The sequence below is a fragment of the Phoca vitulina genome, unplaced genomic scaffold (assembly GCF_004348235.1).
Source record: "Phoca vitulina isolate PV1807 unplaced genomic scaffold, GSC_HSeal_1.0 scaffold19, whole genome shotgun sequence".
NCBI lineage: Eukaryota > Metazoa > Chordata > Mammalia > Carnivora > Phocidae > Phoca > Phoca vitulina.
Genome location: NW_022589722.1, coordinates 20,343,388 through 20,359,108, shown reverse-complemented (window position 1 = coordinate 20,359,108; position 15,721 = coordinate 20,343,388).

Genomic DNA, 15,721 nt, shown 5'->3' with positions numbered 1-15,721 from the left:
CGTGTTCGTTATAAAGTTTTTCTGTTTCCCATTTCTGAAAATTCCCTGCAGACTCCACCTCTGTTGCTGAGAAATGTACCATTCCTTGTGCTTGGAATTCCAACACACAACTTAACACAACCCATCCTATACTTATTTCTCACATCATTGTTTTTGCATCTGCTCTAGTGCTTGACTATGTGGGATTTTTATATCCAGAGAGCGTGATTTGTGGCCATCTGGATTTGTTCATGATGACAATGCTGTTAATTATCAATGAGGCACGTTGGAGTATGCCACGTCGTTTGAATAGATCCGGATCTTTAGAAGCTCTTGCCCTAGAACTGGTATCTGGTATCTGACACACCAGTGATCCAAGGAGAGGAGAATGTTAGGGGGGAGGGGCGTGTCACAGAGAAGTGAGTGGTGATTTAAGTTGCAGCTTGTGAATATGTAGTGAATAAACAAAGTGCCAAGCATATAGTAATACTTAACACATTAAAAATCACCATTCCCGCTCTGTAGTTTACCCAGTATTTTTACATCCAGTTTGAGTTCTTAGGAGGGAAGGAGGATTCTGTGAGCCATTCACTGGAGTTTAATGAGGTTGGCAAAGTAGGTACTATCCCCTTATAACAAATAAGAATACAGTCTCAGAAAGGTCCAGCAGCTAGCCCAAGGGCACCCAGCTAATGACATAAAGGCATAGAGAACTAGGTGTTTCAGCTATCGAGTTTAATGCTGTTTTCCTGATGTCACACTACCTCATATAACCATTTTGTGCTGCTTTTCCTATTCAGTACAAGAACCAGCCAAGTCCAGTCTGGAACTTTTACTGCTCTGAGCACTCACCAAAATTTCTTTTAAATGGGATTGTTTGGCCTTGCTGAGGCAGGCCAGATTCTGACCACCATTAAGGATTCTGTGATGAACTGTTAAGGTTTTTTCTGCTTGATGAATGTGTGTAAAGCAGGCCTCTCCTTTTCCCTTGTTTTATAGTCCACAGGTCAGTAAATTACAGGTAGCCCTCAAAACACCAAGGACCTCCAGGGACTCAGCACCCTAGAGCCCTTGCCCACTTGTAGCATGTTAGTTTGAGAAGCTATTCTGGACTTTGCTTCAGCTCAGTTGCTACACGTTTATTTCCCAGAGTGGGACAAAAACTGGGGAGTCAGGCACCAAGACACTTGGCCGGGTCGCTGATGTAAGGATACCCTTTACTCAGGCCCCAAATCCATGTTTTATCAATCATTTTATTCTTACTGTGGGCAGCGTACTGTTCCCAGTCTTAATGAAGTTCACACAGATAAAGTCATTTGCTACCTTCAAGAACTTAGAGTCTATTTGAGAATGTGGAACAGACGTGCATATGTTTAAAACAAAAGCTAATGAAAACAATTGAGGGGCGCCTGGGTGGCTCAGTCGTTAAGCGTCTGCCTTGGGCTCAGGTCATGTTCCCAGGGTCCTGGGATCGAGCCCCACATCAGGCTCCCTGCTCAGCGGGAAGCCTGCTTCTCCCTCTCCCACTCCCCCTGCTTGTGTTCCCTCTCTCTCTGTCAAATAAATAAAATCTTTTAAAATAATAATAATAATTGAGGTGTTGACTGATAAGCACAAAGAATACGTGCTTTAGGGAAAAGACACTGTATTCCGGCCTATCTTCCATCCCAGCCTCCTTCAGAGGGATGCCTTCGCCCTAAGCCTGTGCTTCCTCAGCTCCCAACCCATCCTTGATTCTCCTTAATCCTGGCTTGTGCCGTTACCATTCCAATGAAACTACTCACCAAAGTCACCAGTTACTTTGTAGTTGCTAATTAGATGGACCAATTTAGCTTTTATTTACCTTCTGCAGGATTTGAGGCTATTAACCACTCTTGGCAAACTCCTTAAAACGTTTTCACTGGGCCAGATCTTGGCCCTCTTTTCGTTATGCACATTCATCATGGCTCATTTTCACCCATTTCCGTGACTCCCAACCATCACTATGGCTGGTAACGCCACGTTCATTTCCAACCCACATCCGCTGGACATCTCTACCTGAGGATTCATAAACATCTCAAACTCAGCATGTAAACTCAGTCATCACTATTCCTCCTTTAAAATCTCTTCTCGGTCTCAGAAAAGGCTCTACCACCCACCAATCATCAAAGCCAGAAATTAATGTCATTTGGCTTCCTGCCTCTCTCTTACCCTCATTCAAGTCTTGTCAATTCTAACTCCTGGGTATCTCTGAGATGCTTCTCTTCATTTTCTGTACCTACATCACTTACCTGGTCAGATCCTTGTCTGCCATCTCTCAGACTGTGGCAGGTGTCTCCTTAGTTGATATCCTGCCCCACGTAAGTCCTCTTTCCTCCTGGTGATGGAACCCATATATTTCTTAGACAACCATTCCACCCCCATTCTCTGTTCATGTGGTTGGGGTGAATCGACTCCACCCCTAGACCCAGACCTGGATACTCAGCATCACTTCCTCCACCTCAAGCTCCCAGCCCCAGAAACTGCTTGAGGAATTGGCACCTGATCCAGTTAGAATAAAAGCTAATCCAGGGAGTTTTTCTATTATTACCTGAGAACAGGGTGCTCTCTTGCCCCTGGTGTTGCTGAGGATATGATGTAAGCCTGGACTTGTTGGCAGCCATCTTGCCACATGAGCAAACTTGCCTGAGAATGGAGCCCACATAAAGGAAAGCAGAGCCAAGGGAGAGAAAAGCAGGAGAGTCCCTGTGATTTCAGATTTGAACTGGATGGACTCATCTGTGTGTGGAAGCAGAATATCCTTGGATTTCCCAGTTATGTAAGAAAATTTATTTTCTCCTAAGTCAGCTTGAGTTGAATTTTCTTGCAACCCGAGGATTCGTAGCTTGTAGAGGAGGTAAGACGGTGGAAGTCTAGAAAAAGGAGTTGACAGTGAATCCAGGACTTTGTGGCTGGGGTACTGAACACAGGTGGTCCCCTCTCAGAAACCAGAAAGTGCAGGGGGAAACTGACCTCTGAAGGGCTGTGAGGAGTTAGCCCTGTTGAACTGAAGGTGCTACAGGACCTCAAGATAGCAGCTGAAGTTGTTACAGGAGCTCAGAAGAGAGACTCTAAACAGGTGATTAGATTTCAGAGAAAATGAGATTTGCGAGAGAACCAGGTTAGAGAGGAGGAGAGGGCTGAGAGTGCAGCTCTGCTTATTGACGAGAGGAGAAATAGAAGCCAAGGCCAAGACACAGGGCCAGCAGAACCACCTCTGCCTTGGTGGCACACTCTCAGCCCGTCAGCACTTCCTGAGAACCACAACGAGCCAGGCTCTGTCCTGAATGCTGGGGCTAGGGACCCGGTCCCTGCCCTCAAGGCTCACGGTCTGCTGCGACCGAGCAGGAACAGATGTATAAACTGTTATCATCCAGTGTGGGCACAGAAATGGGAGCATGTTTCTCCGTTAACCTCGTTCAGTGCTGCAGAGAAAAGGAAATCTGAGAAAGATCCATTGCACTTAGTGCCCAGCAAATCACTAGTGCAGTTTCAATAGGATATTTGGGCGAGTGGCTATTTTAACAGCAAAACAACAGCTACCGTTACATAACGTTTTCCGTGTACAGGCACTGGGCTCAACCTTTCACGTATCGTGACTCACTTTAACCTCAGAACGATTCTCTGAAGTAGATACAATTATTCCTATTTTTCACACTATTCTCGTTTTATTACCCACTTGCCCTAGGAGAGTAAATATTCTTCCACCAAACTTTTGCAAGAGCTTGTGTTATAAAGATCCTCAAGGGCGCCTGGGTGGCTCAGTTGGTTAAGCGACTGCCTTCAGCTCAGGTCATGATCCTCGAGTCCTGGGATCGAGTCCCACATCGGGCTCCCTGCTCCCAACTCAAGGTAATGGTTATGTGATTCTCAAATGATTTATGCCCTTAACAGATTTCATGTCAGTACAAACCCACTGAAAAACCCCCAGGAAGCTTACCTTGCTAAATGCAGTTTCAACTAAAGAATGCTCTTTGAATATTTGTACTCCTTATTTCTTTTTTTTTTAATTGAAGCATAATTGACATACAAATCCTATTAGTGTCAAGTGTACATCAGGGATTCAATATTTCTAGACATTACAAAAGGATCCCAGTAAGTCTAGTTACCATCTGTCACCTTACAAAGCTATTACAATGTATTTTTAATTGCAGTATGGTTGACATACAGTATTAATATTAGTTTCACTGTGTTCAACATAGTGGTTGGTTCGACAGTCATATACACTTAATACATTCACTACATGTGAATGTATAATGTAGTGAGGGAAGCTCACTGCCATCAATGTAGCCACCATCTGCCACCATACAAAGTTATTACAATATTACTGACTATATTCCCTCTGCCGTACTTATCCCCTACTTATCCCCGTGACTTACTTATTTTTGACTGGAAGTTTGTACTTCTCTTTGTTTTGTCTTCCCCGGAAGAAGGTGGGCACCATGAGAGCAGGACGGTGCCTGCCTGCTTCACCACATCTGCTCTGCGGGAATACTCTTCCAGGTCCTGGGAGAACGAAGGGAGACAAGGTCCCTTCTCGCAAAGAGGAAACAGGTTTAAATGGTGCTCTTCATGTAAACTTGGAAACAGGGTAAACAAATGAAAAGTCAAAAATTACAGGAACTACATAAAATGGAGTTACATAACACTGAGTGTGACAGCGCATCATCCAGCCCAGCAACTTGTCCAGCATCGCGCATCAAGTTGCTGAGGAGGTGGGGCCGGAGGGAAGGGCTCTCACTTTTGGCTGAGAGCTTTTCCTACATCTCACATTGTCTTGCAATTAAAAAAAACGAACAACAACAACAACATTCCTAGTCCTGCCTACCGGAAGCTTCCAGCAAATACTGTGTGAAGTGAGATAAAGGGAAGTGAATGCCACAAAGCGCTTCACAAGGCGTTGAAGGTAACATCGCAGGTGCTCTGGCCTCTCAGGAAAGAGCGAGCGAGATCATCTTGGGTGTGACATGGCTGGAACAACACGTATTTCCCGCCTTAACTGGAAGACACTAACCACTGGCAACCTGGGGGGCGGGGAGGGAGGACACTGAAAGAGGCAGGACCCTCCCATGATTCCACGGCACGCCTTCCCATCCCAGGGCTGCCCGGGGGCTGTGCTCCTCGGTTCAGAAGACCTGGGGCAGCAGCAGGAATCACGTGCCTCCTCGCTGCCCAAAAGGTAACACCTTTGTGTTGTTGTTACCTTTATTTCCGTGAGTTCTACAACAAGTTGAACTGGAAATTCCACTCAGATACTCAGGACTCAGACGCTGGAGGGCCTAGACGCTGAGCATGAGAATCCTCCCTTACAGTCTTAACGGCTAACATTCACTGAGCATTTCCCATAAGCTGGAGATTGTTTTAGGGTGGAAGTCATTAAGATAGCAATCCAAGCTACCCAATGTAAGAAACCTGAAAAATGACTGATCTGAAAGAATGGCTAGAAATTCCTTGAGGTGCTAGTCAGCATCCTTAAACTTTCAGAGGTCAGGGACCTTCTCTGAGAATCTGATGAAAGCCAGGCTAGGGACGTCTGGGTGGCTCAGTCGGTTAGGCATCTCCCTTCCACTCTAGTCATGATCCCAGATCCTAGGATGGAGTCCTGCATCTGGCTCCTTGCTCAGCAAGGAGCCTGCTGCTCCCCCTGCTTGTGCGCTCGCGCTCTCTCTATTGCTTGCTCTCTGTCTGACAAATAAAATAAAAAAAGAAAAAGAAAACCAGGCTAGACTCCCCCCAAAAATGTAAAATCACACAAAAGTTTACATGTCGTTTGTGGGGTTTAATCCCTGTTGTGTGTGTGTGTGTGTGTGTGTGTGTGTGTGTGAAAGAGAGAGACAGACGAGAGAGAAATCTTGTGCCAGAAAATAATGAATGCTCAGTGAATGACGGGACATGTCAAAAGAACCAGCTTGAAGGGCTCCTCCCCTCCTCCAGTCAAATTAGAAACAAGTTCAACAATTAAGAACATTTATCAAAAATAATAAAATTAATAGGTTACAACCAACTGGAATGAGTCCAAACTGATAAAAATAAATGAGTAAATTAATAGGAGAGTAAGGGAAGCCCCCCCCCCTTTTTTTAAGTAGGCTCCACACCTAGTGTGGAGTCCAACATGGTTCTTGAACTCACAACCCTGAGATCAAGACCTGAGCTGAGATCAAGAGTCAGATACTTAACGGACTGAGCCACCCAGGCGCCCCAAGGAAGCCCTTCTTTTTGGAGAATGCCAACTAATGAGTACGGAAGGACTAATGGAAATAGAGAATCAGCATTTGCCACCACTCTGGAGGTGACTGGGGCAGGTGGGAGTTATCAGTGAATGTCAAGGCTAGTTGGTGGGAGTCTGATGAAGAACAAGAATATTGGCTTAATGTCGGACTACCTCTCTCTCCCCCAAATACTAATCAACTACAAAGGGGAAAGTGAATTTAAAGTAGAGAAACCAGGCAAACACCAACATAAGTAGGTGGTCATGGTTAACATGGCCAATGATGGGACAAGTCATGTCCCCTGCTGTGGGGCCCTGGGAAGGGCACAGCACCGTCTCTGAGAGGTTCTGTCATGCACCAGACTCCGACCATGCGCAAACATCAGATGGACCCAGGCTGAGGGTCTTCCTACAGAATGAAGGCATGAACCCTCAAAACTGTCAAGGGAATGAAAGTCAGGGAAAGGTGACAAACTGTTCCAGACTGAAGGAGTCTGAACGACATGACAACTAAAGGTAATGTATGTATATTCCTGGATAGGATCCTGGACCAAAAAGGAAAAACTGACATCATTGAGACAGTGGTGAAATTTGAACAGAATCTGTAAATTGGTCAGTAGTGATGTATAAATGTTGATTTCTTGATCTGGTGTTTGTGCATGTTAGTATCCTTGTGTGGTATTGTGATTTACAATAAGAAATACATATTTGGTCTCCATCCTGATTTCTGGCACAAAGCTCCTAAAACCTTTGGAATTTCCTAAGGTAAGAACAATAAAGGTGTCTGCTATTCATAACAAGCCGCTTTCAACCACACCTGAGTGTATGTTAAGGAGAGAACTTTGGAAAGCCCCTAAGGATGGGGGCTGGTTGCCGGGGAAACCAACCAAGTGATTAGAGGCTTGTAACTTTCGGCCCCGCCTCCCATCTCAGGGAGGGGAGAACAGCTGGAGATTGACTTCAATCACCAATGACTGATGATTTAATCAATCATGTGTTATGAAGCCTCCATAAAAACTCAAAAGGATGGGGTTCAGAGAATTTCCAGGTTGGCGAACCAGTTTGCAACCACATGCCGGGAGGGGGTGTACCTCAAACTCCGCAGGGACAGATGCTTCTGTGTTCAGGACCCTTCCAGACCTCTCTGAATTTTTTCATCTGGCTCTTCATTTGTATCCTTTAACAGCCCTTGTAATAAATCAGTAATCTCATCAGTAAACTAATTTCCGGAGTGCTGTGAGCCGCTCTAGCAAATTAATCGTACCAGAAAGGAGGGGGGGTCCTCCTTTGAAGGGGGCAGAGGCGTAGGAACTTGTGATTTATCACCAGAGAGTAAGAATTAATGCGGGAAACAAAGGCAGAAGGAAATGTAGATAAAATTAAATGTCCTTATAACTGGCAGCCCATTGACAAATACTTCAGATGGGCAGATAATAACACTCTCCTCCAGGATCCCGAGTCTCCTTTAGCATATGAAAGTCCTCTTGGAACTTCCCTTATCTTCACTCCTCCCACCCCCAGGGTGTATAATCACTCGCTCCTCACAGTCCCAGGGCAGCAGGTAGCAGTGACAGCAGCGGCTTCTTCTGCCCACGGGTGCCGGACCCGTGCTTTAATAAAACCACCTTTTTGCACCGAAGACGTCTCAAGAATTCCCTCTTGGTCGTCGGCTCCCGGACCCCACCAACCTCACCAACATTCCAAAAAAAACTACATCAAGAATCACAGGTAACAAAGATACAAATGTAGTGATCAGAAGGGGTACGTGCACCCTGATATTTATAGCAGCAATGTCCACAATAGCCAAACTATGGAAAGAGCCAAGATGTCCATCGACAGATGAATGGATAAAGAAGATGTGGTATATATACAATGGAATATTATGCAGCCATCAAAAGGAATGAAATCTTGACACTTGCAACGACATGGATGGAACTAGAGGGTGTTATGCTGAGCGAAATAAGTCAATCTGAAAGACATCTATCATATGATCTCACTGATATGAGGAATTTTTTTTTTTAAAGATTTTATTTATTCATGAGAGACACTGAGAGAGGCAGAGGGAGAAGCAGGCTCCCCGCTGAGCAGGCAGCCCAATGCGGGACTCGATCCCAGGACCCTGGGATCATGACCTGAGCTGAAGGCAGACACTTAACCATCTGAGCCACCCAGGCGCCCGATATGAGGAATTCTTAATCTCAGGAAACAAACTGAGGGTTGCTGGAGTGGTGGGGGGTGGGAGGGATGGGGTGGCTGGGTGATAGACATTGGGGAGGGTATGTGCTATGGTGAGCACTGTGAATTGTGTAAGACTTGAATCACAGACCTGTACCTCTGAAACAAATAATACATTATATATTTTTAAAAAGAAGAGGATAGTAGGAAGGGTAAAATGAAGGGGGGGGAATCGGAGGGGGAGACAAACCATGAGAGACTATGGACTCTGAGAAACAAACTGAGGGTTCTAGAGGGGAGGGGGCTGGGGGGATGGGCTAGCCTGGTGATGGGTATTAAAGAGGGCACGTTCTGCATGGAGCACTGGGTGTTATACGCAAACAATGAATCATGGAACACTACATCAAAAACTAGTGATGTAATGTATGGTGATTAACATAACATAATAAAATAAGAAAAAAAAGAATCACAGGTAACAACCTGGACTTGCAGTTGACATCAGCATTGGGGGCAGTCTTGCAGGACTGAGGCCATCTCCAGGTAGATCGTGTCAGAATTGAGTTAGATTGTAGGACACCCGTTAGTGTCCTTTGAGAATTGGAGAATTGCTTGGTGGTGTTGATAAAATACACATCAGATTTTGTTTGGGAAAAATACATACTGGAGTGCTGAAGGGTGATGGGACATCATGTTTGAAGATCCCCAAAATGACGAATGATTATTAGTACTTCATTAGAGTGGGCAAAGGAACAAATGCGGTAAAGTATGAACAACTGGGGAATGTGGGTGAATGGGAGTATGGGAGTTCTCTGTACTGTCCTGGCAATGTTAATGTAAGTTTGAAATCATTTAAAATTAGATTGTTTCAGGGACGCCTGGGTGGCTCAGTCGATTAGGCGGTTGATTCTTGATTTCGGCTCAGGTCATGATCTCAGGGTCATAATCAAGCCTTGAATCAGGCTCCATGCTGGGCATTGAGCCTATGCTTAAGATTCTCTCTCTCTCCCTCTGCCCCTCCCCCATCCCTCTCTAAAAATAATAAATAAATAAATAAGGTTGTTTCAAAACAGAGAATGACATATAATATTTGTGGTAGGTCAATTGCCAACACGGCCACAGAAATTTCTGCTATCTTGGACACTGCTTTGCAGTCTCTCCCACCAAGAGGTGGAGTCTATGTTTCTTCTCTGAATCTGCACTGCTTTGGCCCAAAGAATGCAGACATTGACTCCGGAGCCTTGGCCTCCAAAGGCTGGCAGCCTCCATTCTTGTCCTCTTGCTGTTCTGAAGTCATCATAGAAAGAAGCCCAGCCCTCCTCAAGGATGAAGGACCACACGGAGAGAGGCCATGTCGGGCCATCGGGCAAGTCTAGCTACGTTCGGACAGCAACTGTGAGCCTCTTGGAGAGCCGCAGATAAACCCCCCAGTCAATCTTACAGTCTCAATTGTGAGAAATAACACATTGCTGTGGTTGTTAGGTTTTGGAATGGCTCATTATACTACATGAGAAAACCTAGTATGTTACTATTTCCATCATGCTACTTGAGAATTTAATCAGCTGACTTCACATTGAATAGAATTTCCCTCAGATTGGATAGAGTACTTGTACTTCTCTGCAAAGCTATCCCTATCTTCCAGAGAACTGATGTGCAGTTGGGTAGGAGTCTTTGACTTAGGTAGCCTCGTTTCCCCTTTACCACAACCCCAGGAGAAGGAACAGATGTTACTGTCCTTAATTTTACAGATGAGGAAATCGGTTCAGAGAGGTAATGTCTCTTGCCCAAGGAAACACAGCCAATAAGCCCTGAAGTTAGGACTGGAATCCACGTTCTTCCTACATTATCAAGGTGCAGCTGAAGTCAAGGGGCTTCCATAGAGAACACTTTGCTCTCCCTTCAGATGTCAAACTAATAGATACCAGGACGTGTTCTGATGTCCTGCTTCAAGCTTGGTTTGCTGTGAATGTGAACGGGGCTTGACTGCGATCCCCTAATCAGCCAGGACCCCAAATACACTTTATTCTACTTGTCCCTCATTTTTTTTTAACATGGATATTCAGCTGTATGGTAACTGTGGGTCTCGAACAAGAAGAGCTTACTTAATGTCAGTCTTCAAATACGCTGTTATGATTCAAAGTCATCCAGTCGTTGGAATCTGCTCAGCGCTGCTTCAGAACTATGCAAGAAGAGATATTTGTTGACCATAAGGATGAAAAGTAATTGAATAACAAAAATCTCTGCTTTATTTTTCTTCTTAGCCATCATCACCACCTGAAACATATATGTATGCTCGTTTGTTGACTCTCTTCCTCTTCCTAAACTTAAGCTCCATGCAGGCAATCAATAGTTGCTGATTGATGAATGGATGGATGAAGACCAACCAGACGTGGTTTGCTACCACCAATCGGTGTATGTTACTTAGCCTCTCTGAGCCTCAGTTCATCATATATATATATATATATATATATATATTTTTTTTTTTTTTTGACAGAGAGAGAGATAGCGAGAGCAGAAACACAAGCGGAGGGGAGTGGGAGAGGGAGAAGCAGGCTTCCCGCTGAGCAGGGAGCCCGATGCAGGGCTCGATCCCAGGACCCTGGGGTCATGACCCGAGCCGAAGGCAGATGCCCAACGACTGAGCCACCCAGGCACCCTGAGCCTCAGTTCATCTTTAAAATGGAAGTGACATATAATACATACCTCGCAGGATAGCTGTGATCAGATGAGAATACTACCTATAAAGGGTTAGCCTGCCAGCTGGTAGGCTCTCAGGAAATGTTAGCTGGTGGAGAATTTCTGTCATTAGAGGTCTTTCAGGAGAGAAGAGATACGCTTCTACCCTGCACAATTTAATCCTTCACTTCACTAAAACCCCCAGGGCTGCGTCAGGTCAATTTTCAAGGCTCTTTCTAGTCCCATGACTGTGAGATAGGATTCCTCCTTCAGAGATGTTTTTTTTTTCCCCACTGTCAGGGAAATGAGAAATGTCAGGAGTGGCCCCCTCGAGGCTTGCTCTGTAGGCAAAAACCAGTTTGGAGAGTTTTATTGTCTGGACACATTTCCCTCTGCAGCATCTGTGGTTTCATTTTGGCCATGGTTAATGGCAGTGAGTAACCCAACATGAAAAGGCTGCTGACAGGTTTGCACCCAAGGACGCAGCTAAGTAACTACGGAAGGATTAAAAACCCATCTCACCACCCAGGGAGCCTGCGAGTAGCGCACACACACACACACACACACAACACGACGATAAGAATCAAAGAGCTGGAAATGGTTCTCTGGTTTCGTGGGCCAGTAAGGAGGAGGTCAAGCCCTTCTAGGCCATCTGCTCTCCCCCAGCAGCCTGTCCGCCTGACGAGGAGATGACAGGGTTGGCGGTACTGATAGAGAAGGGTCCAGAGAGCTCGCCCAGAGATAGAGTTTGCCTTTTTAGTGATCACTCTGCAGACAAGGATTCCACCAGTGCACATTTCCATCAAAAGTCTCGTTCTCAGGGCACCTGGGTGGCTCAGTCGGTGAAGTGTCTGCCTTCGGCTGAGGTCATGATACCAGGGTCCTGGGATCAAGCCCTGCGTCAGGCTCCCTGCTCATCAGGGAACCTGCTTCTCCCTCTTCCCCTGTTCCCCTGCTTATGCTCTCTCTCTCTCACTCTATGTCAAATAAATAAAATCTTAAAAAAAAAAAAAACTGTTAAAAAAATCTCGTTCTCTGGGCAACAAGGGGGATTGCTACCCATTTTTGGAGATGACAATGATAACTTTGGGGGCTTTGAAGAACACCTTTGTCTAGACAGAAACACTCAAAAGCTTTTTGAAAGGCACCATCTGAAACTCTGGTTGGCTTGGTGATAGCTGGGCAACACTGACTCATCCTATGAAATGTTTTCCTTGGCCTCGTGGGACTTTGCTCTCTCACTCAACTGAGAATTATAACCCCTGGAGTCAAGAGGATGAGAGTTAAGTTCAGGTGTCCAGGGGTGATGTGATGTTACCTGCAGATCAGAAAGTATTGACAAAGGAGCAGATACTATCTGTCCACATCTGGATGACTGAAGGGCATCCCATTTCTACTCTCCAGCCCTGTTCCTTTTCCCTAGGATACTTTATTCTCCTTCCCCTGTCCCCAGAAATTCCACAAAGGGAAGAAAATAAGGTACTATTTTCTCTTTCTTTCCAGCCCTTGATCCACTGCATTTACTCTATATTGGTTCCTCTGCTGAAGTTTTTCTACATAAGAAGAGTATCTTTTTTTAACCTCAGAAGCCACAGACAAAAGGAAATTAATAAGTTATTGAGCATCTATTCTTTGTGGCCAGACTCTTGGGTAACATATGTTGTACACATTATCATTATTTCATATACTACATGCTGATGAACTTTCCAGAGTTACATATGGTCACAAAGTGATAAAATATAAAATAAATACAAATATCATTTAAAGTGTAGTGTCATCACGGAGAGTTTTATGCAACGTTTTAATTAAGCCACTGCACACTATTAACTCAATGCCTTTGAAGCCAGGCAGTTCCTAAGAACAACTCTTCTCCTGTTCATCGTCATTGTCTACACCTGCTCCATCTTCTTCAGTGACTTAAACACCTAGCTTAGTCTCAACTGGTTCCCTTCCAACCCGCTGTCCTTCCGATTCCTTCATCTCCCCAATTCCTAAGACCCTCCCCTCCACCTGACTTCAGACTCCTCGAAGCCTTGTCACCGATGAGCCTGTTTTGCCTGGAAGACCTCAGGCTCAGACCTCAGGCTCAGACTGGGTTTCCCTTTACACCATGCCAGCTCTCTTGCTCATTTGCTGCAAAGCATCTTGAAAGGACAGGCTTCAACCTCACCTCTGCTTTCTCCTCCTACCCTTTTTATGCCCTTAAAAAGGTTTCTAGTGATCTTTCAGTGGCCGAATCCAGTGGGTCCCCCTCACACCTAAACTCCCTGACACCTCTGATTTATATGATGCTGTCAGCCACTCCCTCCTCCCTATAAAATGATGCCTGCTTGTAATTGCCATGATCTCACAGCAGCTTGGTTCTCCCTCCTTCTTAGTCCTCTTCAAAGCCATTTCTTCACCTGCCACTCCTTCAGGGAGGCCTGCCCCAGCTTTCTCCTCTTGTTCTCCTCAATATGTTCCCCGGGAGATCTGCGCCACTCCTATTACTGCCCAAAGGTGCATGACTCTCCAGTCTCCAGCTGTCTTTGACCTCCCCCTGACCTCAACATTGGCATTTCCAACTGCTTGTGGACAGAAGTAGCCTATCTGTATTTGTAATCCACCATCTCTAACACACGGCTTTTACCTTTTAAATCTGCTTGTCTTTCTGTGCTCCCGGTTTCAGTTGATGGGAACTCACGAGAGTTGTCTTTAACATCTCCCTCTACCTCTTCCCCCACCTCCAGCCTCTGAGTGGCCACACCTGTCAGTGATAGGCCCACATCACCTCCCAGCCCATCCCTCTTCCCCACTTCCAGGGACACTGCCTTGGCTGAGGTCCTCCCTCCCTCCCTCTCTCTTCATTACTGCAATGCCCTGTAGGTCTGCATCTTCCTGCCATAGCACTGAACAGTTCACTCTTTCTCCAAACCAAAAAAAAAAAAAAAAGTCAGTAGTTCAAGTTTTTTTAACCTGGCTTTCAATGCCTTCTAGAATCTTGTCTCAGCCAGCTTCTAGTCTCCTGTATCCCAGCTTCTATTCTCTAAACATAGTTCCTGCCTTCTAAGCACCTGTTCCCCGCCCCTGGATCTTCTGTACTCCTCATTCCATTTCACCTTCCAAATACTGCCTTTCCTCTTAGTTTTCTACCCACTTGAGGCTGAAATAACTCCCTCTTTTCTCTGTATCCTGATAACATTTTTCATTTTGGACATCAGTTATAACATGTATACCTTTTTTTTTATCATACTGAGGTGAAATAGGTTAACTTTCCCTCCAGACTGGAAGCTTCTTCAAATTCCACCCAACAAAAAAATTATGTAGCTTGCATTTTTTTACTATTTTTTTTTAAAGATTTTATTTATTTATTTGACACAGAGTGAGAGAGAGAGAGAGAGCACGAGCAGAGGGAGTGGCAGAGGGAGCGGGAGAAGCAGGCTCTCCGCTGAGCAGGGAGCTCCACATGGGGCTTTTTCCCAGGGCTCTGAAATCATGACCTGAGCGGAAGGCAGACACCCAACCGACTGAGGCCCCCGGGCGCCCCAGCTTGCATTTTTTTAAAAATGAAGCATTGTAGGGGCACCTGGGGGCTCAGTCGTTAGGCCCCTGCCTTCCGCTAGGGTCCTGATCCTGGGATTCTGGGATCAAGCCCCGCATCGGGCTCTCTGCCCGGCGGGAAGCCTGCTTCTCCCTCTCCCACTCCCCCTGCTTGTGTTCCCTCTCTCGCTGTGTGTCTCTCTCTGTCAAATAAATAAATAAAAATCTTTAAAAATAAAATAAAATAAAACGAGGCATTGTAACAGCAACTAGACTCAAAAAAAAAAAAAAAAAAAAAAGTAATTCCTGCCCTGGAATTGGATCTCTCTAGTGGAAAAAGATGATAGAGAAACAGAGTTGCCGCTCTATGTGGCAGGAAGCGGGCTTGTCTTACTGACGTTCATTTCCTCGAGTCCAGGATGGGGCACATGTGAGGTGAAGGGCGTTCTAGAGCTGGAAAAGCCTAAAAGATCATGCAATCTAAACTTTAAGTGTCCTAGCATAGAGGACCACCCAGACCACAGAAATCGGGGGCCTGCCCAAGGTCACCAGGCCAGTGAATGGCAGTGCTGAACCAGGCCCTATCCAGGGCACACCGCGTTACAGCCCCTCCTCCTTTGTAGCCTTGGGGAGGCGTGCTGCGGGGAGTTGCTGCCATTAGTCAGAGTTATGAACCACAGGGAATATTCCAATAAGCAATACAGGATAATCTAATGGATGCGTCTGGGCTGAGTGGCCAAAAACAACATGGAAGATCTTAAAGGACATGTGAATGTTTCTCCTGTCATGAAGCACCGTTTCCATAAAACTCTGCTCACCACGTTGTTTCTACGTAACTTTTTGGTCATTTATTTTGTTTTTTCCAAGAGTCAAATTGTCTAATGGTTAATTAAGCATCCATCCACAGGAAAAGGGAAGATTGAACATTTTAAAAGGTCTCATTCCTGAATTAGTGCTCTTCCTGTAGGCCATCTGGAAGGTTCCAGAAAAACTGGCTGATTTTTTTTTTTTTTTCAAAAGCCTTCTCAAAATCATTGCCTTATTTTTAGTAGGGCTTCAAACAAAACCACATGAAAAATCTCAAGGCATTTTTATCCAGAATAAAATTCTCTTTAAAAATTTTTATTTATTTATTTTGTGGGGGAGGGG